The sequence below is a fragment of the Furipterus horrens genome, unplaced genomic scaffold (genome assembly GCF_987537825.1).
Source record: "Furipterus horrens unplaced genomic scaffold, mFurHor1.1.pri manual_scaffold_1, whole genome shotgun sequence".
In the NCBI taxonomy this organism is placed as follows: domain Eukaryota; kingdom Metazoa; phylum Chordata; class Mammalia; order Chiroptera; family Furipteridae; genus Furipterus; species Furipterus horrens.
In genome coordinates, this window is record NW_028327171.1 from 142,672,119 (window position 1) to 142,697,390 (window position 25,272).

Below are 25,272 nucleotides of genomic sequence, written 5' to 3' on the forward strand. Positions count from 1 at the left end.
AAGAATTAAACTTTAAAAAGCATTGCCACAGTGAAAAATATAGCAATAAACCTTGCAATTTTGATTGTTTTTTTTTAAAAAGGAAGACTATATTTGGGATATATTAATTTAAAATGGTTTTTCATTTACATTAACTTACCTTATAATTGATGTTTAGTTTTATAGATAGTCTTTTAAAGTTCATTTTGACTGAATTTATTTTCATTTATTATGTTCAGTTACACTACTATTTTAAAGGGATGGAGCCTGTTACCTAGCTCTAAATAGATGATTTCTCTTGTCTACCTCTCTAGCATTTTTTAACCCTTCCACATATGCTGAGAATCATTTTATGTTGGGTTTTCTCTTTAGTCCCTAGGAAAGGTAAATGCATATTCTAGGTTTTAGAAATTCCTAAGAAAATGCTACCTATGTTATTTATATGATATTAAGAAAACCTTTCAAAGTACTGAAAAATTACTAAAACCTAAGTAAACCAAAAATAACTTCTTGTATCATTCAAAGGAAGATTGGGAGATGCAGAAATAGTCTGCAAAATTTTTCAGTTCCTAGTGATTTTGATACTTCAAAAGTGAAAGATGATTTATGCATTAATTCAAATGGTAAGCTTGCCTTTCAGAGTCTTATATACATAGTATACTGTTAATTTAAACATACTTTGATTGAGTAAATTAATTGGGTAACTATAAAACCAACCATTTAGTCTTCCTATCTGCGAATTAGGGAATTCCATTAACACAGAGAAATATAATGTCTTACATTTCTTTTTTTTTACAGATGCATATGCATAGATTTTAATGGCATAAAAAATGAATTTGTTACTTTAGAAAATGAATGCAGAGCACTTTCAACAATATTATCACCACAGATTCTGATTGCTCAGTCCAGACATAAGTAGTAGATGCCTTCTATGGTGATATGGCTCTTCTCTGCACTAAATCCCATCAGCTGAGAAAGAGGGCAGGTTAAATAAAGACTAGATTGTTGCACAAAGGAACACTTACTTGTCAGAGCCCACTAATCTCTTCTGTGCCTGTTTCCTGAGCTACCTTCTTGCTGAAGCTTTATTGATCCAATTCGAGGTTTCATAAGGAATCCAACTCATGTCAACATCATTCTGACTTGATTTGCCCATCTCCATCTCTGCTTTCTCTATGTGTCTCTTGAACCACCTAGATTCTGAGAGTTGATGAAGGCCAAAAACAAGCAAGAACCAAAGACATAAAAAGAACATATACATAAAGGTGGTTTCTCCATCTAACCCATCCTCTCTTTCTTGTTCTTTTAAGATTTTATTTATCTTTTTATTATTTTTAGAGAGAGGGGAAGGGAAGAAAAAGAGGAGAGGGGCATTGATGTGACAGAGAAATATTGATTGGTTGCACTTGCCTGGACCAAAGACTGAACCTCCAACCCAGCACATGCCCTGACCAGGAATCGAACCCATGATCTTTTGCTTTGCAGAACCAAGTCCAACCAAATGAACCACATTAGTCAGGGCCCATACTTTGTTTCAATAATTATAACCATTTGATTGAAGATAGCATCTTGAAATATATTGTCATTCAAATCTTTGTAGTTCAGATCATGACTTGACCAAAATGTTGTCAACATTTTGACAACATTTGGACTCTGGAGGAATGAAGGAATACTCAAAAGTTGCCAGTGTCTAGGGTGGCAGTCCAGTGTTCACAGAGGAAGAGCTGTGAAATTCCAGGTATAAAACTGGTAGTCCCAAGGATAATGGAATGAGGCATCTAGAAATTCAACAACAAAATCTTCTGTACCCTTGTTTATACAGCCTACCAAGAATTTCATAGTGTTAATTTCTGGGAAATCTCATTTCACAAAATCTCCACTTGGTGAAGATTCAGGATCACCAGTTACATTGTCTGCCTCTTTATCTTCTGCCAAATCTGTGGGTTCAGCTTCCTCCACCCACGCTTCATCGTCTTTACCTTCAGTTATCAAATCTTCCACTGTTTCTTCGCCTTCTGTAATCCCTTGAGCTGATGCTACTGAACCTTGGTTTTCTGGCTCTATCTCTGGGCCTCCTAATTAAATCTTCCAAGTGTTTATTTCTCTCTTCTAAACTTTTTCTGTCATCAGGTTTCTTTCTGCATTCTGTCCTGCATTTCTTTTGGAAGAACTCTAAAAGACACATGTTTCCTAAGAAGAAAAGGAGAGCTCGGGAAATCTGTTAAAACACGGGTTACTTAACGAAAGAAGCAAATTATAATTTTAGAATTTCAAAGGAAGGTGAAGCTAATAACATGAGAAATGGGACAGATAATTTAATGTGTGAAAGGAGGAGAGGTATGAAGTTGTCAGCATTCCTTCCCAGTGGCTAATGTGGGCAACCATCACCTAGGGAGTGGCTGCAGGAGAAAATCCAAACGCAGTATTTCACAATTTTTCTTATGAAAAATCAGAAGGACCATGAGAGTCATAGTATTACAATGACTAGAGGGAAATCTAATATCCCTTGTTCCAAGAATATATGCTTTTAATTTTAAGTGAAATGTATGTTTACATAACTAGAAGCTTTTACTATTACATAATTTTGGAATTGTTAAATATTTGTGTTTAGTAAATTAATTCAATTTGACAGGATATCTGAATCTAACTTCATGTATGTAAGATTGACATTAGAATTTTGTATTAATAATAAGTCATCAAAGCTCAAATAATTTTTTTTTATCTACCTGCTCTACCTCTCTTTATTTTTAGATAACAGTATACTCCTGCATAAAAGTATTACAGTACAATAATATAGAATTTTTGTACTAGGTGAAAGTTTAATACACAATTAGGACTGTGCTTTCTTCTAACAAGTGCTACCATTCAACTTTGAAAAACAGCATTTCATTGAGTTACATAGCAGAATTTTGTGTTATTGTTAACAGTAATTGTTCACCTTGCCATCTTTGGCATCAAAATACATTGATCTCAGAATTTCTCCAAGAATCACACATCTAAAGGGAAAAAGTAAACTACACAGAACAGTTCTTCACTGTGAAAAATAGCAAAATTCCACACCTACAACAAATTGCAAATTTTCACATATTTGCTCCAGGCAAAAATTTGCAATTTTCACAGCAAATAAGGCTTTTGGCTCCAATACACATTTTTTTTTTTTGTCTTCTTTTCCCTTAGGAAAAAAAACTCACTCTTCCTATTTTCAGAAAACCAGAAAAACATTGAGGCAAAATTATTATTAATATCATGCTTATTATAGGTTTTTTAATTTTGATAATTTTGATATCTACCAATTTGGACCAAAGAATATCACTTCGACATGACTATGCTTGAAGGAAGCATCCATGAGTTTATATAAGGGCCCTGAAAACAAAACCCATTATTGTGACCTGGGATACCCAGTTGCAATTTGATCGAAGGGATTGCTCTTAAAATGTATCTAGTGCTTTTAGGACATAGAAATTTTTTTCAGCAATCAAGTAAAAAGAGAAGTTGGATTTTCCCTAAAATATTTATTTTTTATGTTAGTACGTATGACTAGGGTTCTCAGGCAAAGGACACCAAATGGTGTTTCCCACCCAATCAGCTATGAAGTGCAGAGAATTTTTTTTCTACTAATACTTATACTAGCATTTGTTTACATTAAAAAACTAAAACAAAAATCTAGAGGCAATACAAGGCTATCTCTATATTAATCTTTAATTTACTTGTCTTCTAATATAGTTTATGGAATGGAAATGATAATTATGACATTATTATAAAAAGTCATTAAATGTTGTGCATACTCACCTATAGGAGAATCATTCACAGCCTTTGTGCTGTGGTGAAAAGAGAAACAAAAAGTTGAAAGGTAGAGCATTGCCTTTATGTTACAAAGAGAAAGTATGTTATCTAACCAATGTTGGTTTAGGTTTTCAAATTTATAAATACTATATTATTCAGTTTCTTTACTTTAGAATCACTTTATCTAGTAATGTAGGTGTGTGTTGTGTCTGTGAGTGTGTATGTGAGTGTGTGTGCTTGTATGTGTTTGTATGATGTATAATAGAGACATTTCCATTGCAAAACTGTGTGATTTGCTCCTGCTTTCTATATAGGATCAGAATATTATTCTGAGGGAAGTCATTTTAAAGTACAGAACATATGAGGTATTTCTTCTCTCCAAATCATGTCTTTTATTTGATAACAGAAAAATGTCCAGGCCCTTTAGCCTTTTTTTAAAGACCAAGTACAACTTGGTCTCTGTCTACATTACCAGGTTCCCCTTTCATATCCTTTTGTCATCTATCTTTTGTGCTACCAATACCTGAACATTAGGACATGTTTAATCCCATCTGAATGTTTTTGCTTGTGCTAGTCTGGCATGTTCTCTTTCCATATAGTTTCCCTGCTGAATTCCTCATCAATCAAGGTTGACCTAATATACCATTTATTCAGTAAAACTTTTTATAATCTCCTTACTTGGAACTTTTTCCTTTCTTCTGTACCTCTACCTCTATAATACCATTGTCCCTTTTATTTCACAATTATTCACTTGTTGAATCTTGACTGAGTAGCTAATATTGCCAACATAGGATAGAGACAAATACAAAGTTTATTAAACATATTTTTGCTTTGTAAGAATTCATTCTGAGAGGCATTGTCCCAATCCAATTATATAAGTAACTCAAAGGACAGACTCTCTGTTTATCACTTACTAGTGCTTTAGTATGACAAATTCTTACAATTTTTTTTTTCAAAAATAAATTACCATGCTTCACTATATGAGGAATACACATAGCCAATTTGTTCAAAAGTTGATTTATGGAAACAGTGAGAGCAAAGAGAACCCAGACTATGAGAATTATTTATGTAAATTTATTTTTAAAAGTGCCATCATCTCCCCCACAACTGAAAATACAGTAAATTTACTGAGGGAAATACCCTGCTGGTGTGTTTGGGGAACTTTTTCCTGACATCAGCAGTGCTGCCAGTAGTGTCTACAGCAGCTTCCTATTGTGAGTTACTTTGTCATTCCGAACAAGGAAGAAAAGATTTGACCAAATAATTGTAAGACTTTCTCTAATTCTATTAATTCAATGTATATCTTAAATTCACCACATGTAGTATAAATACAAGTTAAATATTCTTTTTCAACTTCTATCTTCTGCACTTTTTAAATCTTAGGCTAATTGCAATAAACACAATGGAGCAAAAGTTTTTATTTTATTTTATTTTTCAAAGTATATTTTATTGATTATATTGTTACAATAGTTTCAATTTTTTCTCCTTTACTCCCCTCTACCCAGCATCTTCCCACCCCCAGTAATCCCATCTGCCCCCCCAGTTTATGTCCATAAAAGCTCTCCAGCTTCACCCTTTCCCACATTATTCTTTTTTTATGATTAATTAATTATTTTTTATAACAATAAAAAATAACAGTCCCTCCCTCTCAGACTTAAGACCCTTTATAATCTTATAAAGGACAATGGGCAAAGGTCTTGTGCTCATCTAGCTGCTTCAAGCTGGACATGGTCGTCGTCCTACCTACCCTTGGGTCCAGAAACCCTAGTAAGAGTGGGGGTGTGGAGGGGAGGGTGGCCTTCCCACAAGGGGAAGGATCGTGCAGACTCCAGGTTGGTTGGCTGTCTCTGGACAACGGCATGCTTGGTTTATCAGGCTGGTATCCTTGTTGTATTCTGGGGGCAACAGATTTGGCAACAGAGTTAAAAGGCATCATTCAATCCATAACCACTCGAAGACACAAGGCAGGGATTAATTTTTCAATGTCCCACATTAGGGGAAAAGAAAAGGGCTTCTTTGGAGGAAGGTGTGCCAGGCACGTCACATCTGTCCAAAACCCTTTTGCCCACTATACTTAGTTTGAGCTAAGGGGATATTTTAGGTTTCCCCCCTCTCAGACCTCTGGGCCCTTTCTGTCCAAGCCATTAGGATAGAAAAGAGAAACCAGTTTTAAAGTGAAGCCCACAGACCACCCCATTCTTCATCAACCCAGCAACTTAATTCAGCCAAACTGTTCAGTCTCAGGAGGCAGCGATGCAGACATGATTAAGTGGGGTCTATACTTTCAGACAATCGCTTAGGTAATGAGATCATAGGCTTATGCCCTCTGGTTCAATTTTTCTCATTTGTTTGTGTTGTTCACTGGTCTCCTGTAATAGGTGATAGCATAAGGCATTTTTCTTTCATTGCCTGGCTTATTTCGCTAGGCATAATTATCTCTAGTTCCATCCATGTTGTTGCAAATGGTAGAAGTTCCTTCTTTCTTTCTGCTACATAGTACTCAATTGTGTAAAAGTAACAGTTTTTTGATCCACTCATCTACAGATGGGCACGTAGGTTGTTTCCAGCACTTGGAAATAGTAAATAGTGCTGCTATGAACATAGGGGTACATAGGTTCTTTTGAATTGGTGTTTCAGGATTCTTCGGATATAATCCTAGCAATAGAATTGCTGGTTCAAAAAGAGTTCTATTTTTAGTTTTTTGAGGAAATTCCATACTGTTTTCCATAGTGGCTGCACCAGTCTGAATCCTCGCCAGCATAAGTTGTTTGTTGATTTGTTGATGATGGCCATTCTGACTGGTGTGAAGTGGTATCTCATTGTGGTTTTTATTTGCATCTCTCTGATGGCTAATGATATTAAGCATTCTTTCATATGCCTATGGACCCTCTGTATGTCCTCTTTGGAGAAGTGTTTGTTCAGGTCCTTTGTCCATTTTTGAATTGCGTTGTCTGTCTTCTTGGTGTTGAGTTGTATAAGCTCTTTATATATTGTGGAGATCAATCTCTTGTCTGAGGTATCATTGGCAAATATATTTTCCCATATGGTTGGTTCCCCTTTCATCTTGCTGATGTTTTCTTTTGCTGATCAGAAACTCTTTAGTTTGATGTAGTCCCATTTGTTTATTCTTTCCTTTATTTCCCTTGCCTTAGGAAATATATCAGTGAAAATGTTGCTACGCGGGATATCTAAAATGTTTCGGCCTATGTTTTTTTCTAGAACTTTTACGGTGCCATGGCTTATATTTAAGTCTTTGATCCATCTTGAGTTTATTCTGATGTATGATGTAAGTTGGCGGTCTAGTTTAATTTTTTTGCATGTCCCTGTCCAGTTCTCCCAACACCATTTGTTGAAGAGGCTCTTTTCACTCCATTTGATGTTCCTTCCCCCTTTGTCAAATATTAGTTGACCGTATAGACCTGGGTTTATTTCTTGGCTCTCTATTCTGTTCCATTGATCTATATGTCTGTTCTTATGCCAGTACCAGACTGTTTTTATCACAGTGGCCTTGTAGTATAGTTTGATATCAGGTATTGTGATTCCTCCTACTGTGTTCTTCTTACTCAAGATTGCTGTGACTATTCAGAGTCTTCTTTGGTTCCAAATAAATGTTTGAAGTATTTGTTCTAGGTCTGTGAAAAATGTCATTGGTATTTTAATAGGGATTGCATTGAATCTAGAAATTGCTTTGGGTAGTATGGACATTTTAATGACGTTGATTCTTCCTATCCTTGAATATGGTATATGCCTCCATTTATTTGTATCTTCCTTAATTTCTTTCTTCAGTGTTATGTAGTTTTCCAAGTTAAGGTCTTTTACCTCCTTGGTTAAGTTTATTCCTAAGTACTTTATTTTTCTTATTGCTATGATAAGATTTTTTTTCTAGTTTCTATTTTTGATATTTTATTGTTGGTGTACAGAAATGCCTTCAATTTCTGAATATTGACTTTGTACTGTGTTACTCTGCCAAATTCACTTATTAGGTTGAGTAGTATTTTCGTGGAGTCTATCAGGTTTTCTATGTGCACTATCATGTCATCTGCAATAATGACAGTTTCACTTCTTCTTTTCCAATTTGGATGCCTTTTATTTCTCTTTCTTGTCTGATTGCTGTGGCTAGAACGTCCAAGACTATGTTGAATAGGAATGGAAAGAGTGGACATCCTTGTCTTATTCCTGACCTCAGGGGAAATGCTCTCAGTTTTTGCCCATTAAGTATGATGTTGGCTTCAAGTTTCTCATCTATGGCCTTTATTACATTAAGGTATGCTACCTCTATTCCCATTTTGCTGAGAGTTTTCATCATATATGGGTGTTGTACTTTATCAAATGCTTTTCTGCATCTATTGATATGATCGTGTGGTGTATTACATTTATTGATTTGTGAATATTAAACCATCCTTGCATCCCTGGGATGAATCCCTTTTGATCGTATTGCATGATCTTTCTAATGTGTTGCTGGATCCAGTTTGCCAATATTTTGTTGAGGATTTTAGCATCTATGTTCATCAGCGATATTGTCCTGCAATTTTCTTTCTTTGTTGTGTCTTGACTTGGTTTTGGAATTAGGATAATACTGGCTTCATAGAACGAGTTTGGGAGTCTTCCCTCTTCTTGGATTTTTTAGAATAATATGAGGATAGGAGTTAGTTCTTTTCTCAATATTTTGTAAAATTCACCTGTGTAGCCATCCAGTCCAGTGCTTTTGTGTGCCAGGAATTTTTTTATTACTGCTTCAATTTCATTAGTTGTTATTGGTCTATTCAGGCTTTCTGCTTCTTCTTGATTCAGTTTTTGAAGACTATATGTTTCCAGAAGTTTGTCCATTTCATCTAGGTTGTCAAATTTCTTGTGATACAGTTGTTCATAAATTTCTTACAATCCTTAGTATTTCTATGGTATCAGCTGTGATTTCTCCTCTTTCATTTCTGATTTTATTTATTTGGGTCCTCTCTTTTTTTTTCTTGATGATCCTGGTTAAAGGCTTGTTGATTTTGTTTATCTTTTCAAGGACCCAACCCATACTTCTGTTGATTTTTTTTGAATAGTTTGTTTAGTCTCTATGTCATATAATTCTGTTCTGATCTTGATGATTTCCTTCCTTCTTCTCGCACTGGGCTTTATTTGTTGTTATTCCTCTGGTTCTTGTAGCTGTAGTGTTATATTTTTTATTAGAGATTCTTCTATGCTTTTTAGGTAGGCCTGTATTGCTATGAACTTTCCTTTCAGGACTGCTTTCACGGTATCCCATAGGTTTTGGGTTGTTGTGTGTTCATTATCATTTGTTTTCAGAAACTTTTTGATTTCTTCCTTGGTGTCATTGTTAACTCATTCATTGTTTAATAGCATGTTATTCATTCTCCATGAGTTTGAGTGTTTTTGAGTTTTTTCCTTGAGGTTGATTTCCAGTCTCAAGCCACTGTGATCTGAGAAGATGCTTGATATAATTTCAATTTTCTTGAATTTGTTGAGGCTTGTTTTGTGTCCTACCATGTGCTCTGTCTTTGAAAATGTTCCATGTGCACTTGAGAAGAATGTATATTTTGCTTCTGTGGGGTGAAACATTTTATATATACCAACTAAGTCCATTTGACCTGTAGTGTTGTTCATTGCCTCAATATCTTTGGTGTTTCTTTGCTTTGAAGTTCTGCCCATTGATGACACTGGGATGTTAAAGTCCCCCACTATCAGGATGTTGCTGTCTTTATACTTCCTGAAGTCTTTCAAAATTTTTCTTACATATTTGTGTGCTCCTATGTTGCATTCATATATGTTTACAAGTGTTATAACTTCTTGATGGATTTTTTCCCTTAAGTATTATGAAATGTCCTTCTTTGTCTCTTTTTATGGCCTTTGCTGTGAAATCTCTTTTGTCTGATATAAGTATTGCTACCCAAGCTTTTATTCATGTCCATTTGCTTGAAATACTTTTTTCCATCCTTTCACTTTCGGTCTGTGTAGATCTTTTGTTCTAAGGTGGGTCTCTTGCAGACAGCATATATGTGAGTCATGCTTTCTAATCCATTCTGCTACCCTGTGTCTTTTGATTGGTGCATTTAATTCATTTACATTTAAGGTAATTTTAATGGGTACTTATTCATTGTCATTTCCCCCCCTCTGTACTTGTTTTCCTCTCTATCTCTCTCTGTTTCTTCATCTTCTTAAAGCAGACCCTTTAGCATCTCTTGCAATGCTGGTATTCTTTTAGCTTTCTTTTATCTTGGAAACTCCTTATTTCACCTTCCATTTTGAATGAGAGCCTTGCTGGGTAGAGTATTCTTGATTGTAGGCCTTTGTTTTTCATTGCTTGGAATATATATATATTTTTTGCCATTCCCTTCTGGCTTGTAGTGTTTCTGCTGAGAAATATGATGATAGCCTTATTAGCGCTCCCTTATATGTTGATAGCTGTTTCTCTATTTCTGCTGTTAGGATTCTTTCTTTGTCTTTGAATGTTGCCATTTTAGTTATGATGTTTCTTGAAGTGGGCCTGTTGGGGTTCATCTTCATTGAGACCCTCTGTGTTTCCTGGACTTGTGTGACTCTTTCTCCCATCAAGTTAGGGAAGTTTTCTGTCATTACTTTTTCAAACAAGTTTTCTATCCCTTGTTCCTCTTCTTCTCCTTCTGGAATTCCTGTGATATGGATATTATTATGTTTCATGTTTTTCTTCAGCTATCTTAAAGCCTCTTCATTCTTTCTCAATCTTTTTTAATTTGTTGCACTGTCTGGGAATTTTTTTTCTTTGTTGTCCTCCAGCTTCTTGCTCTGATCTTCTTCTTCCTCTGGCCTGCTTTTAATTCCTTCTACTGTGTTCCTCAATTCATAAATTGTATTCTTCATTTCCTCCTGGCTCTTAATGATAGCTTCTATGTCTTTTTTTCATTATGATGTAATTCTCAGTAACTTCCTTTTAGTTTCCCTGGAGTTTTTTATAGTTTTCCTGGAGTTCTTTATAGTTTTCTTTGAGCTTGCTGATCTCATTGAGCTTCCCTATAATTCGCTTTTGAATTCCATGTCTGATAGTTTGCTTTCCTCTATTTCATTTAACTCTCTTTCTGTGGATTTCTCCTTTCTTTTTGAGAGGGGGTTGTTTCTCTGTCTCCCCACTTTTGTGACTCTCCTTGTTTGTTTCTGTTTCTTAGATTGATCTGAACTTCCTGGATCTGCCCCTGGTGATTTCAGATCGTGTACCAGTCTAGGCCTAGGCAGCCTGTTGGAGACTACCAGAGATCTACTGCCTTTGTCTTTCTGTTTTAGTTGTTAATCTATTCAATCTGTGATTAGCTGTCAGGCTTAAGGTTGGAAGGTGAGGCAGCTTAATTCCTGTAGGCGTGGCTTTTGCTTCCCCTCAGGCTGATGCCACTTGGAGGGGAATGGTCTGCCTACAGTGTGGGGATGAGTCAGCACTGGGACCTGGTCAGCTGCTCCCCCAGTTCTCCCCTCAAAGCCACCACCCCCAATTCTCCCAAAGTGTCTCTAGTACTCTCTACCCTCCCTCTGCTTGAGCCCAGGGTAAGTAGGTGCCAAAATATTTTCATGTGTGATCAGCTTAAGAGCTGTTTTTCTCCAGCTGTTTCTCTCAGGCTAGCGATAAACCCTATGGCTTTTCGCTTTTCACAGCTGGATACTATTTTACTTTTCAATCTGTTGCTGTAGGCTGGGAAGCCCAGGTGGGGGTTTAAACCCTGCCCTTCTCAGGGGGAACTTCTGGCTGCTGAGCTGTTTCTCAGTCCCTTCATCTGCCACCCATGGGAGCCCAGCCAGCCCTCTTGTGTCTCCGCAGTTCCTACTAGTCATGTTGTGATGAAGCAGCCTTTTCTGTCTCTCTGTGGTTATAAGACTTCTCTCCAGCTAGTGTTCAGGTGGTTGTTCCAGATGATTTCTCCACAATTAACTTGTAAGTCCAGACTTGTCTTGGGAGGAGGTTAGTGTCTGGAGCAAAAGCTTTTAAATGCCAACTCAATCAGTCAATTTAGTGGAGAAAACAAAAATAAAAGTTGATCATTATTTTTTGTTTTGCTTAGTTATGGGACAGCTGTATAGCTATTTTTTAATTAAAAAGAAGACTTTAATTATATATTTTAATCATAGTGATATGATTACCACATACCTAATACTATATCTATTACATTTTTTATTCAACACACATTGTATCCCTTCTACTTGCTGGACACTGAGTACCAAATATTTCCTCCATCCTTTCACAAATTTAGGCCTTTTTCTCTTAAGTGAACTGCTGTGATCATCTCCTAACTAAACAAACTCCCTCTCTTTTGGCTTAAAGACAGTATCAAGAATGATAGCATTTACTGGGTGTTATAGAATGCTTTAACATATTAGCTTATTTACTCTTCATGGAGCCCAATCAGAGATAGATAATATTAACTATTATATGTAGTTTTCAAATAATTAAACTAATGCTCTTAGAGGTTAAATAAATTGACACTCAAATTTCCTAACCAGAAACTGTTGGAGTTAGGATTTGAACCCATGTGATCAACACAGAGACCACGCTTTTAGTCATGATAGTACTATCCTTTATTTTCTCTGGCCAAGTTTTGTCAATTTTTATGTATTTCACAACAGTTAACTCGGGGATCTAGCCAACATTAATCCCAGTAGATTATGCTTTCATTTGCACAGGACATAATGTAAGCTCAAAATCGCCCTCATGACTTTGTACCCCTCTGGCTTTCCAGGCTCATTTTTTACTAGTCTCTGTTTCTCCTCTCTTTTCACATAATAAAGAACTGCTTGTAGCTTCGTTTCTTCTGTATTCTTGGCCGAACTTTTATGCCTATGTTCTTACCATACCTGCTTCCCAGAAAACTCTTCCTACCAGTCTTTGCTATATAACTCTAATTCTGATTGATTCAACACTGTTGTCATTTTTAGGGAACTTCTCTAATCCTAAGATAATTGAAATGCCATCTTACCATGCCTGAAATGTCTAACATATTGCACACAAAAACATTTAAGCATTTATTTACATTAACTTTTTACATATATCTATTTTACTAGACTACGTGTACTAAGAGGAAAACACTGCTTATTTTCATCTCCACTTTACTTGGCATATAAAAGGCATTCAATAACTGAATATTGCCAAACTGAAATAAATTTTTGGTTATAGAAGGCGGCAGAGATGGGCAGGAGACCATCCAGCCCATAGTGTCATTCAGTTTTATTCATGTGCTTTGTCATATCAAATATAAGAGGAGGACTTATTAAAATTCTAACAATTTTTAAAGTAATTTGTAAGGTTTCACATATTCAACACTTGGGTAACTCTTCCTGACTTTCTTCTATTTATGATTTAGTTTGATCTTCACAATGAAAGTGTGAGGTAGGCATTATTATTAACCCCAGGTCATAGAAGAGGAAATTCAGATTTAGAGAACTTGAATGACTTCTTTAAGATGACACTATTAGATGGCAGCCAGAGAACTGAAACCATGCCATCACACTCTAAAACCCTTTCTCTTACACTAAACATTAAGGTATTAAAAATAGTAAAAAAAGAAAAAAACAAACAACAACAACAAAACACATGTATTTATGGAACCCTCCTAGTGCATCAGTGATAGTCCACTGACGAATGGCCCTGGTGGAGGGGCAGTCACAATACATGTTTGGTCCTATGTGATAGAAAAGTGTCTTAATTTTGGAATTTTTATACTTATGACATTATTTTGTAACAAGAAATACATGTTCAATGAGTGGCAGTTAATGCTTATTCACTAGTTTTATTTTCACTTAAGTCTTAGAGAAAGGGCCAAAAATATAGTTTTTGAGGGGTTATTATCAAGTTTAGCACAAGAGTTTAAGGGTATTTTATGGCTAGACGAAAATACATAAAAGTAATCAACTGAAAATACGTTATCTTACCAATACACACATACCTATGCCAAAACATCCCTACATGCAAATGCCCCTCCCATGAACAATGGCTAATATGTTCTTATAATAAATACTTCTTATTTCATGAGAAATAACCCTACTAGACTGTTAAAAAAAAACAAACCCTGCTTTCTGCCCCATGATACTTGTGTTTCCAATACATGAACCACTGAAAAGGTGACTTGTATGGGATATGCATGCCTTTGTAGGAAAAAGGGTGGAAACACTATATTAGTAAAATGTTGTCATTGCCATGTTAAATTATTTTTTTGAAGTTAAAATTCAGAGTTTAAACACCTAAAATATTCACACTCAAATACCCTAATCTGGATATATCTATGAATAATAATCCATTATACTTGTTTATGACTATTGTTTCCAAAGCACTTTCAAATCTAATTTTTTGAATGGCATGATTTTAATATATGTCAAAAGGGCACTTAGCTTTTATTTAAGCAGAAATCCTATGTGTCATGGGAAGTTAAAATGCCAACATACAATTTTGATGACACTCTACTTGCATATTTCCAGATGGTAATTGAATACTCAATGCAACATTCTGTTTTAGTTATCTTTCTCTGGACACTGATTATAGTGCTTCTTCATCACTTCATGGGGAAGTGTTTACTAAACATTTCCTGTGACCAAGCACTCAGGGAGGTGTTGATGGTCATATGAAACAAGTATTCTGACTTAAGTATCTTCTCATATAAGGCCCTCTCAACTTGCCTACTACCTTCTGTAATATTGCAGTTCCAGCTTCTTACCTATTTTGTGTTATGTCCCACTTTAACAGTTATTAGTAATTCTTCTGGAAACCTTGATGAAGGCACTCTATGTTACTGTGCTGAATAAGAAGTATTTTATAATTGGCTGCTTTATAAATTTTACAATAATCCAATTGTCCTGAGATGGACTGAAACCATGTTGGTTACATGGCCATCAATAGGCAAATACTCAAAATCCTTTGAAAATGGTACTAGTGTCACCTAATGACATTCAATCCTGTGGAATAATGCTTCAGAGCCAAATTTTTGAAGCCATTGAAATTAAGATTTTACATAGTTAGTCTTTAATTTTGATTTCTTAAGTATTTTCCCATCAAGATTTTGAAGGACATTATATAACAAGCAATTTGGAAGTCATGCCCTTGAGAATGTCTGGAATTCAGGTTTCCTATATTGTTAAAAAATGGCAAAGATCCCAGATTTAGAAGTCGGATTAGGTGGTAATTTGCTGTTCTTTTGTACATTCTGGGAAAGTTGTTTTTTGTTAACTTGGCCCTTTACCTTTACTCTTCTGAAAGATCCATGGGACTGGCTAGCAGAATATAAAATGGAGGCAATATTTTATTGGTGACAGTAAGAGGAAGAACAATAGCTTCATGATCTAAGTTAAAAATATTTTAATTAATTAATAAGCAGGGAGAAATGGTGAATTGAGTAAGAATGTTGGTTCAATACAGATTCGTTATTCAATAGTTGCACAGTCTTAGGAGAGTGTACTAAAAATCTCTATATATTGGTTTTTTCATATACAAAACAGGAAAGGTTTATAATTTATATAACAGGGCAAGTGCTCAACCTAGTGCCTAGTCCATGGTAAGCACTCAACAAATGTTATTTGGCAATAGTTATCTGCCCCATCTTCCTCACCATTGTTACACAAGAGGGAATTAGGGTCAGATTTCTGACATCTCCCACCTCCAGTTTCCCCGAAGGAGCAATGCGGCCAAGACCTGACTGGCGAAAATGCTGAGAGAAATCCCTTCACAGTCTGTGTGAGGAAAAGAAACAGGATGTGGTCTGAATGAACATTTTAGAAACCCAATATGGCAGGGTTTCTTCCTTCTCTGCAGCCAGAACAAACAGAAACTTTCTGAGTATAGGAGAAAAAATACTACCAGTTCTATAAAAAGATACATTATGTCAAAACAAGGAGCATTCCTGAATACTTAGAGGAATTGATTCAACAAAGTAGATATAGTGTAAAAACAAAACACAACTCCATGAAGACCACACAACAGAATTTTTTAAAAAATTAATAATACATTATTAGAAGCTTTCTGATTCATGATTGTGTTAAGATTTGATAGAATATTACCTATTTATGTGGAGGAAGGAAATGTGAAATAAAAACAATCTAATATCAGAAAACCCTACATAAGAAAAAAATATGATTGTTTTATTGAAACTAGATCAGTTTAAAAAACAGCAAATAAAATGCATTCAAAAACTGACCTATAGAAGTAAGATCTAAGGACTTCAACCAAGACTCAGATGAAATCTTTAAAAAAGAAAAAGAAAAAATGAGAAAGATCAAATACAGATAAAGATATAAGACAAAAGCCCAAACAAGAACAAAAATCAGAAGCAATAATCAAATAAATTATTTTTCAAGAAAATATTATTGGGGTGGCAAAAAATACAAAGTTACAGACTAATACATCTCAATAAATATCAAGAACAAGATAATTGAAGAAGATATCACCTAAATATATTTTAATAAAAATTTTAAAACTTAATGATAAAATATTATACTAGCACCAGATAAGTAAACCTAAAGGCAATGATTAAGTTATAGCAAATGAATTAAATATTGTGAGTGATTATTTAAGAATTATTATGTGAATCAAAAACAAATTTTATCATTACATTATAAAATTATTTGAGCCAAGAGTGAGGGGAGAAAAATTATAGGGAATGTCTCTTGTTACTCAGGATGATTTCAAAATTTCTGTATCCAACAATTATTATGTTAAATGTTGACTATAAGTGGCAGGCATTGTGTAGTGAAATGGATTTATTGGTAATTTGTTTCTTTTAAATTTTATAATATTTTCCAAACCTTTGTATTGAAAATGTCATAAAAAGAAAATATAAGCAAAAAGGAAATTTATTAGTAAAAGAAACAAAGGAAAGATAACAGAGGCTAGGGGATTTAGGAACTTCACTAATATTCCCACTCAGGAGGGAGGGCAGCTCCTCTTTTCATTGAGCTGCATCATGCTGATTTCCAAAGGCAAAGCTTTTTCATTTTTCCTCAGCAATCTCACAAGGGTATGGAGTCCAAGGCCACAGGTGAGGTCTCACAACAGTGATGCCATTCAAAACCTTGGAAACATCTTCACACATTCTCTTCCCTTTCAACACCATTCTTTCACACCATCAGCATTCTAAAGAGGACATGGGTACTCTTCTGTTCCTGTTTCTTCTCAGACTAAGCTGCAGTCATTGTTGACTCTGTATTCTCAGACAAGCCATTTTCCTTCTCTGAGTTTTAATTTTTGCCCCCTGAGCAATAGATGCAACTGGTCAAAGTGAGTAACTATTCTAGTTTGTGTATAGTTTATGGGTTATGACAGTGGTTTCCAACCTTGACTAACATTGGAATACGATGGAGGGTTTTTGTTTTGTTTTATTTTTTTAGAATACTGATGCCTTGTTCTTATCCCTAGATTCTAATCTAAATGGCCTGGGATAAGATTTGTTCATCAGGAAAAAAAAAAAAAAAATCTGGTAAAGATCCATGGAACTGATTTATTGGGCACCAAGAAAGTATATCCATGTAAAACATTATATAGTGGGAGGGAGTTGGATTACAGTAGCAAAAAATTAGTTAGTTGCTTTTAGGGAGCATCATTTGCTAAGAAAAAAATAAGTGCCTACAACATTAAGATCTTTCACAAAATAGGTTTCTTAAAAGAAGCCTTTTGTGCCAAGGAAGACAGTTGTTTTGAAAGAATTCCCTCTGAGCATACCACGTACAGAGCCAAGCCACGTGACTGAATCAACCCAGATGGGCCTTCCAATGACTGTACTCCTAATCAGGCATCTGACTACACTTATATGAGTGGCCCAAACAAGAAGAGCTCAGTGAGTACCTCCCAAATTTCTGACCCTTATCTACAAACTTATGATTGAAATTAAAATTGTTTTAACCAAAAGTTTTGGAGTCATTCATGTCACTAGTATATTAACTACAGATTAAGGAGCCATATTTCTGTAAACTTTCTAGTAAATAAATGTTCTACGAAAAATTAATTTCTTAAATGATCTGTTCATCTCAAACAGCAAGTTTCTCAGGAAGATATTTTAGACTGACATATTTTCAAGTTTTAAGTGGCTTGTAACTGACTTAAAATGAAAGTAATTCCCATTTTCACATAATCCATTTGGTATTGCACTTTACTTGTCAGACACTTGTCAGTTGTGCCCTATTCCCCTTCTTTCTGACAGTCTTTGCCATTTGTGGTTTCCCAAGGAAAAACATGCCTCAGATTTAATTCAACTAATGCTGGTTAATTTTTCTGTAACTAATAAAGTTTTCCAATGGATTTGGCCCTTAAACCATCATTTGGAGGTGTTAAATATATTATTAAATTTGGTCAATTTGGGGGGGGTGGATTTAGAAAAATATACTTAGAGGAGTAGAAAATTACTTGTCTATTCTATTATTAAATATACAAATTTTTATATAGTCACAAACATCTAATTACACAGGGTGCAGATAAAATTTTGGTGATGACATTACCAATCCTTCCCATTAGATATTCAGTACAAAGTATGACATGTGCTTACTAAGTAAATATATAAAGAACAAAAGGATTTCATACTGATTTCAAACACTAAGCAATATATACAATCTATATATTTTTAGCAGAAAATATAACATTACATAAGATGTAACAAATACATCTAATTAGGATATGAATAAATAGGTAGGGCACATTCCTGTTAGAGAAGGTTTAATAGAGTCTTAAGAATTGGGCTTTGAAATCATACTTTCTAGGTTCAAAACTAGCCTCAGCCCCTGTGGTAGAGAATGCAAACCATTCACCAAAAGTATCTATTTTTTTTCCCCTCTGAGCATATTGCTAAGCATTTCTTGCTGTTAGGAATACTGTATATCTGAATTCTTGATAATAAAATGTGAGTAGAAGTAATATGCAACATCATGGTCTATAAAGTACAGCTTTCTTCTTTCATTGTCATCTTTTAAGATGATATAGGAAAATATGTGTTTAATTTTCACATAACTTTTATCAGCCTATTTCTATTAATCACTCTTTGGAAGTTTTTCCACTCTCCTCCCCAACTCACCCCTGAGCTGAGACTGCAATGGGATATTAATGGAGTGAAATTCTTCCAAAATGTTAGGTTTATATATTATTATAGCCATATAACCCTAATATAAACTCTTACTAGTGATATGACCTTGAGAAAAATTAAAATTTCAGTGCCTCAGTATCCTCTTGTATACCACCTCCTTATGGGGTGATTAAAAGAATTAAAGTAATAAATGTTGAATATTTAGAACAAAGAATGATTCACTGTAAACATCATGAAACCTTAGCCATTATCTTCATCATCATCATAAGGATTTAGTACGCAGAATGTCTAACTGTGAGAATAGTGTTAACACTAAAGATTATGTATTATGTTTAATCTATTAAATTAAAAATACAAATACTTCTTTCATTTTTTTTTTGTACATTAAAATACATGCAGAAGGAAAAGCATGTGCCAAACCAGGAGGTAAGAAGAAGGATTTTAGAACCTTAACGGTAATTGAAGCAATGTAAACATGTGGGGAGATGGAGGGCTATGGGGAAAGATAAAATCAGAGAGGAGAACTGGGAAAGATCATGAGGGGACTTTAATCTTATGCCAAGGGCTTTGGGTTCAAATGGAGGAGGGCTGACATGACAAGATTAGGGTTCTGGAAATAAAACTCTATTTGCAATGTGAGTATGGATTGGCAAATACAAGTGTGTTCCCCTACATATTGTTAAAATTATTAGGAGGCTGGGTGACAGCTGATGGTAGCTTTAGTAGGACAACAAGAGAAATGATTGAGATCAGTAAATGAAATAAAGGCCTATCTAGATGGTAAATCTATGGGTCTGGAGATTGTTATTTGTGAAGGTAGGAAGGAGAAGTCACAAATAACACCAAGATTTATATAGGCTGCTTAGTGACTGAGAGCATTTTAGGGTACTAATGTTCAGAAGGTAAATCCGCACATATACCCTTTTTTTGCCCAAATGAGTGGTGTAAAAAGCAAAAAAAGGAAAGAGCCTGTTCTTCATCTTAGTTGACCTGAGGCAAATTCAAGTTCAAGAAATGTATAAACTTCCAGCCAAGGTAGAGACATAGCTACACACATGTCACCTCCCTTCACAACCAGAAGGATTATATCTACCTCAAAGCAACAACAACGACAACAACAAAGCAACCAGAACTACCAGAAAATGAATTGCATGGAAGCCCAACAAAATAAGATATAAAGAAATGATATTCATCCAGACAGGTAGGAGGGGCAGATACAGGGAGTCAGAGCAGAGACATGTTGCACAGCAAAACCAAGGCAGTAGCTGTGGCTGGCTGGCAGAATGAGCAGTCACACTTCATAAAAACTAGGAGGGACACTTGGGGAGTGATTCCAGCCCCAGCCCAGACTGTGCAGCTTATGGTTTCAGTGCCAGAAGATAAAGCCTCATTTCTTCTGGCTGTGAAAACCAGTGGGAGGTGGGGAGGTGGAAGAAACTGCCATCTCTCATAAGAGTCCATTTAGAGGCCCCCATGGTTCTAGAACATATGTAAACCCACCCACTCTAGAAATCATTTATCTAGGACAACAGCTAGAGAGGTGCCAGTTGCATACAGGAAATGGGTGAAGTGACTGGAAAAGGGGTAAATGCCAAGCAAGCAAAATTGTTCCCTCTCTGACCCCTCCCCAATATAGAGCACCACAAGGTGGTGAAACAGGTCGTCAAGCACAGACAAATACAGTACCTAAGGCTCTGCCCCTTACAACATAACAGGTGCAACAGCTCTACCTAATACACTGAAGCAAACACAGTAGGCTGTCAAGTTGAGGAAACAAAGAAGTATGGCCCAAAAGAGGGAGCAGATCAAGGTTCCAGAGGTAGAACTAAGTGACAAGGAGATAGCCAACCTAACAGATACAGAGTTCAAAACACTGGTGATTACAATGCTCACATAAATTATTGAGTATGGCAAGTGCTCAAGGGAAGAAATGAAGGCTATACTAAGTGAAATGAAGAAAAATCCATATGAAACTAATGGTGAAGAGAATGAAGCCAGAGTTCAAATAAAAATTTATAACATAAGGAAGAAATAAATAATCAACCATTAATGAATGAATGAATCAAGAACTGAAAATAATGAGGAGAGGCTTAGGACTATCTGGGACAACTTTGGCTTACCAACATCTGAATCATATGGATACCAGAAGAAGAGGAAGAGCAAGAAATTGAAATCTTAGTTGAAAAAATAATGAAGAAAACCTTCCCTAACTTGATGAAGGAAATATACATGCAAGTTCAGGAACCACAAGGAGTCCCAAAAAAGTTGGACCCAATGTGTACCACATCAAGACACATTATAATTAGAATGCCAAAGGCTAAAGTTAAGAAAGAATCTTAAAAGCAGCAAGAGAACAACAGAAAGTTACCTACAAAGGAGTTCCCATAAAGCTATCAGTTGGTTTCTCAAAAGAAACTTTGCAGGTAAGAAGGGACTGGCAAGAAGTAGTCAAAGTGATGAAAAGCAAGGACCTACAAGCAAGACTACTGTATCCAGCAAAGCTATCATTTAGTATAGAAAGGCAGATAAAGAGCTTCCCAGACAAGGTAAAGCTAAAGGAATTCATCATCACCAAGCTCTTTTCATATGAAATGTTAAAGGGACACATTTAAGAGAAACAAAAATATCAAAACTATGAAAAGTAAAATGACAACAAACTCACAACTAATAGCAAATGAATCTAAAAAAGAAAAAAGAAAAAAACTAAGCAAACAACTAGAACAGGAACAGAACCATAGATATGGAGATCATATGGAGGGTTATCAGTGTGTGGGGGGAGGAATGGTGGAAAAGGTACAGGGATCAAGAAGCATAGCTGGTGAGAGCAAAACAGAGGGATGTTAAGAATAGTATAGGAAAGGGTGAAGCCAAAGAACTTACATGCATGGTCTATGGTCATGAAATAAGGGGAGAGGGATTGCTGGAGGGGATGAAGGGTACCAGGCAGAGGAGGGCAAAGGGGAAAAATTGGGACAACTGTACCAGCATAATGAATAAAATATACTTAAAAAAATGTGATTCATGTAATGTTTATATCTTTATCTAGCTGATGGAACCATTTGGAGTAACAGGGATTTGAATGAATATTTATTAGAATGATTTAATAAAGGAGAAGATTCCTGCATTCTAAAACATATTTTAGTGATAATTCCATATTGAAAAATCTCTCCTCAGTTCTCATCATCACTGTAGAAATTGGAAGCTCTGGGAGAACTACTTAATAAAACCCTGCTTTAAAAGAGAGAAAATCAATGTAATTGATCTGAATATTGATAGAAAATAGAACCTAGTCACCTTGAAAAGGTTTTTAATTGCTGCTTTACTAGATGAGTTCTTTAACTTTTTATTTAGAAAATATTTACAATAAATTATTTTTCTGACTATATAAGTAATACTTAATTTTGGAAAATATTGATAAGTTAATAGAAAAAATTCCAAATACTTAAAAGAAGGCAATTGTTACTGTTTTTACCTATTTCCTTCTAAAACTTTTAATATATAAACAAATTCTCTACAAAAATTATCAGTATAACTTTATATCTTGTTCTTATTCATTTTCTATTTTAAACTATATCTCTAAGTCATTAAATATTCTATGAAAATTCAAAATATTAGAGTTGATATTATACTTTAAGTGTTGATCCATTCCCCCATTGGATATAATAGGGTTCTAATTATTCTTCACTACAAATAACAGAGATGGTCTTTATACATGGTAAAAATTCTGTGTTGTTAGAAGTGGAACTGTTTGATTGAAAACATATGCCTAGGTGATGTTTAAATCATTTGGTTATTTACTAGTGTTACTGTAGGGAAATTACATTCCAGAACCTAAGCAAAATGGAACAATTAACTACCTTCTTACCCTGTAGTGATGTTTTCTGTTTAAGTGAGCCTTATAACCAATGATTGTTTGAAATAGATACCATGGAATTTAATGCTGGTAAAATGGTAAATTTTTCTCTAAAGTTTCCTTTGAGCGAAGATCTGAAAAAAACATGTTTGCAATTCCCTAAAATGGTACTATTTACTTCCACCCAATGCTTATATCTGTGTGGAAACCTCGAAGCCATAGCTTTCTTCATAGCTTTAATTTACTTTATTCTGCATGACATTGAGAGACAGTGTCAATTATGATGAGTTATGATGCTTACAACTAATGATACATTTAAAGCCAATTCATTTGTCTCTTTGATCATGAAGATGTATTGGCATTCACCAAGCCTGCCATGATAGAGCATTATAGCTACTTTGGAGTCATTTCTTTGTACACTTATATATCAGTGCAGCTGCCACTAATGTTTACAACTCCATGTGCTACATATACTCATGATATTTTTGCATAGGTTAATGCTCATGCACAGTAGATATATTATTATGAAGGCAATAACAGACCCACAGGAGCCATTATAGCTCTTAAGAGATTAGTGCTCCTGATTACTCCCATTTTATTCTATCTTCTTCTTACTCTGTTGATCTGGTGAGTTCTTTTTTTAAAAATTCTTTGCTCACATTTAAACTATTGTGATACATTCTAATGGTGAAATTATTCACATACCTATAGGTTATATGGCTTAGAAAATATTTTGTTTGCCTGTAAATCAAACCTATAGCTCTAATTCTTGCTCCTTGACTTTAAAGTTGTGTCCCTGTTATTGCTAATCTACCTTTGATGGTAGTCTAGACAATAATTTACTATTACATAGGCAATATTTCACATCTTGAAAGGTTTTAGTTATTGTGAAATAGTAAGTGATAGTAAAGCATACAATGTTATTTCCGAGATTAACACCTTGCAACCTACTATACAGAGAGGCTTTCACTTCAAGAAAAATTCTCGTTGCAATTCATGTTTAGTCTGTTTTTCCTATCTTATCCTTAACAGCTGGGTTATATCTGCTTCCAGGGAAATGTGTTATGTAAGCTTAATACCAATAGCTAAGAAAAACTTTGAAAACTGAAAATAGCCTTACATTTAAGTTTAAAGCAAGCTGCCAAATAATTTTTTAAGTTGATCAGCAATTGACAATCATAATATTAATAATTAATGAAGAGTATAATGAGTTAAGGTCCATGCTACAGAAATACAGGCAAGATAATCAAAGATAATAATTTTTTGTTTAAATTATGACTTAATCCCTAGCATTACTCTCTTTGTATCTGAAAGCTTATGGTCCAGGACAAATTTGTTTTAAGTAGAGACTATATTTTGTCCATGTTTTTTTGAGGCTAGTTTGTGAAGACAGGAGTTCCATTCTTTCTATGACATTACTGATGTCACGCTGCAGAAAAGTCTTCATCCTTGCCAAATAACATCCTTGGAATTCACATGCTTAGTCAGGAAGATTTTTGTAATATTAAGCTAGTCTCGTTCCTCAGAAGTACACCGTTTTTGCTCAAATCACAAGGACTATTGGCCAATGGAGGCATTACTCACAGAGTATTTGTCAGGCCAGCTGTATTGATGTTCACCAGCTACCTATGAGGCAATGTCTCTGAATACTGAGTCACAGGGGAGGGGTGAAACTTAAACAATTACAAGCCTGCAGATGTTAGCAAGGGAGGTCTAGTTCACTGAGAATAATCATAGACCATTTTTAAATGAGGCTTAAGACCAATAAGAATAAAGGTATAGGTGAGTACTGAGTTATGTAATTTGTATTGAAAGATGGTGTACATAGGTATTGCTCTACCCAATGACCTCAATATTGAGCAGGAGTGTTAATGTGAAAATGGTTTTCTCACCTCAATGCAGTGTTAGCTATCAATGGTGGGTAAACAAGATTTCCTAGCTCAACCTACTGAAAGAACTATGAGACTCCCAATGGATTGTTTGTTTCCCAGGCCAACAGGGAGCATTTAGTGTTGGCACAGCCTATGAAAACCCTAGAACTAACTTTATGTTACTTGTTTATATAAAAGATATTTAAAAGGCCATTTTGTTTAATATTCATTTGTACTCTTTCAGTTTAAGGTAACTAGACTGGATTCAATCATAAAAATATTAATGAATTTTTTAGCCAGAGAAGTATCTCCATATAATCTATACCAGTATTTTTTTAAAGTCCATATATATTCTATACTATTTTATAGTAATATATGATAGGGTTATACTTGTGGTATATTCAAACCCCACTGTTATTTTAAAACCAATTTGAAAAACAAAACACCCTGTAAACTAGATTATATTTTGTACAACTAACACACTAATAATAGTGAGACTGGTTTTTCTATAACAATAATATTTTCCTTTCTAAAGGTTAGTCATTCTTTTCTCTCAGCTCAAAGGAATATTATACAGGTAGCAGTGCCCTAAAAGATAAATAGCCTTTACATCCTGAGGATTTGGTGCTATATGCCTTCTGTTTTGTGAAGGGACCGTTTCATAATGCATAATTCCAGTTAAAAGCACTGATTTTAGTTCAGTGTATACAAACCTACAAGCTATGATAGGTGGATTTTTAAATAATAGAATGAACCATAAGCCTAAATTCAT

General features: G+C 34.9%; 1 pseudogene; it reads right to left on the reverse strand.

The window, feature by feature from the left end:
* Nucleotides 1-1,000: 1,000 nt before the first annotated feature.
* Nucleotides 1,001-25,272, reverse strand: part of LOC150021994 (translocon-associated protein subunit alpha-like) — a 48,327-nt pseudogene continuing 24,055 nt past the window's right edge.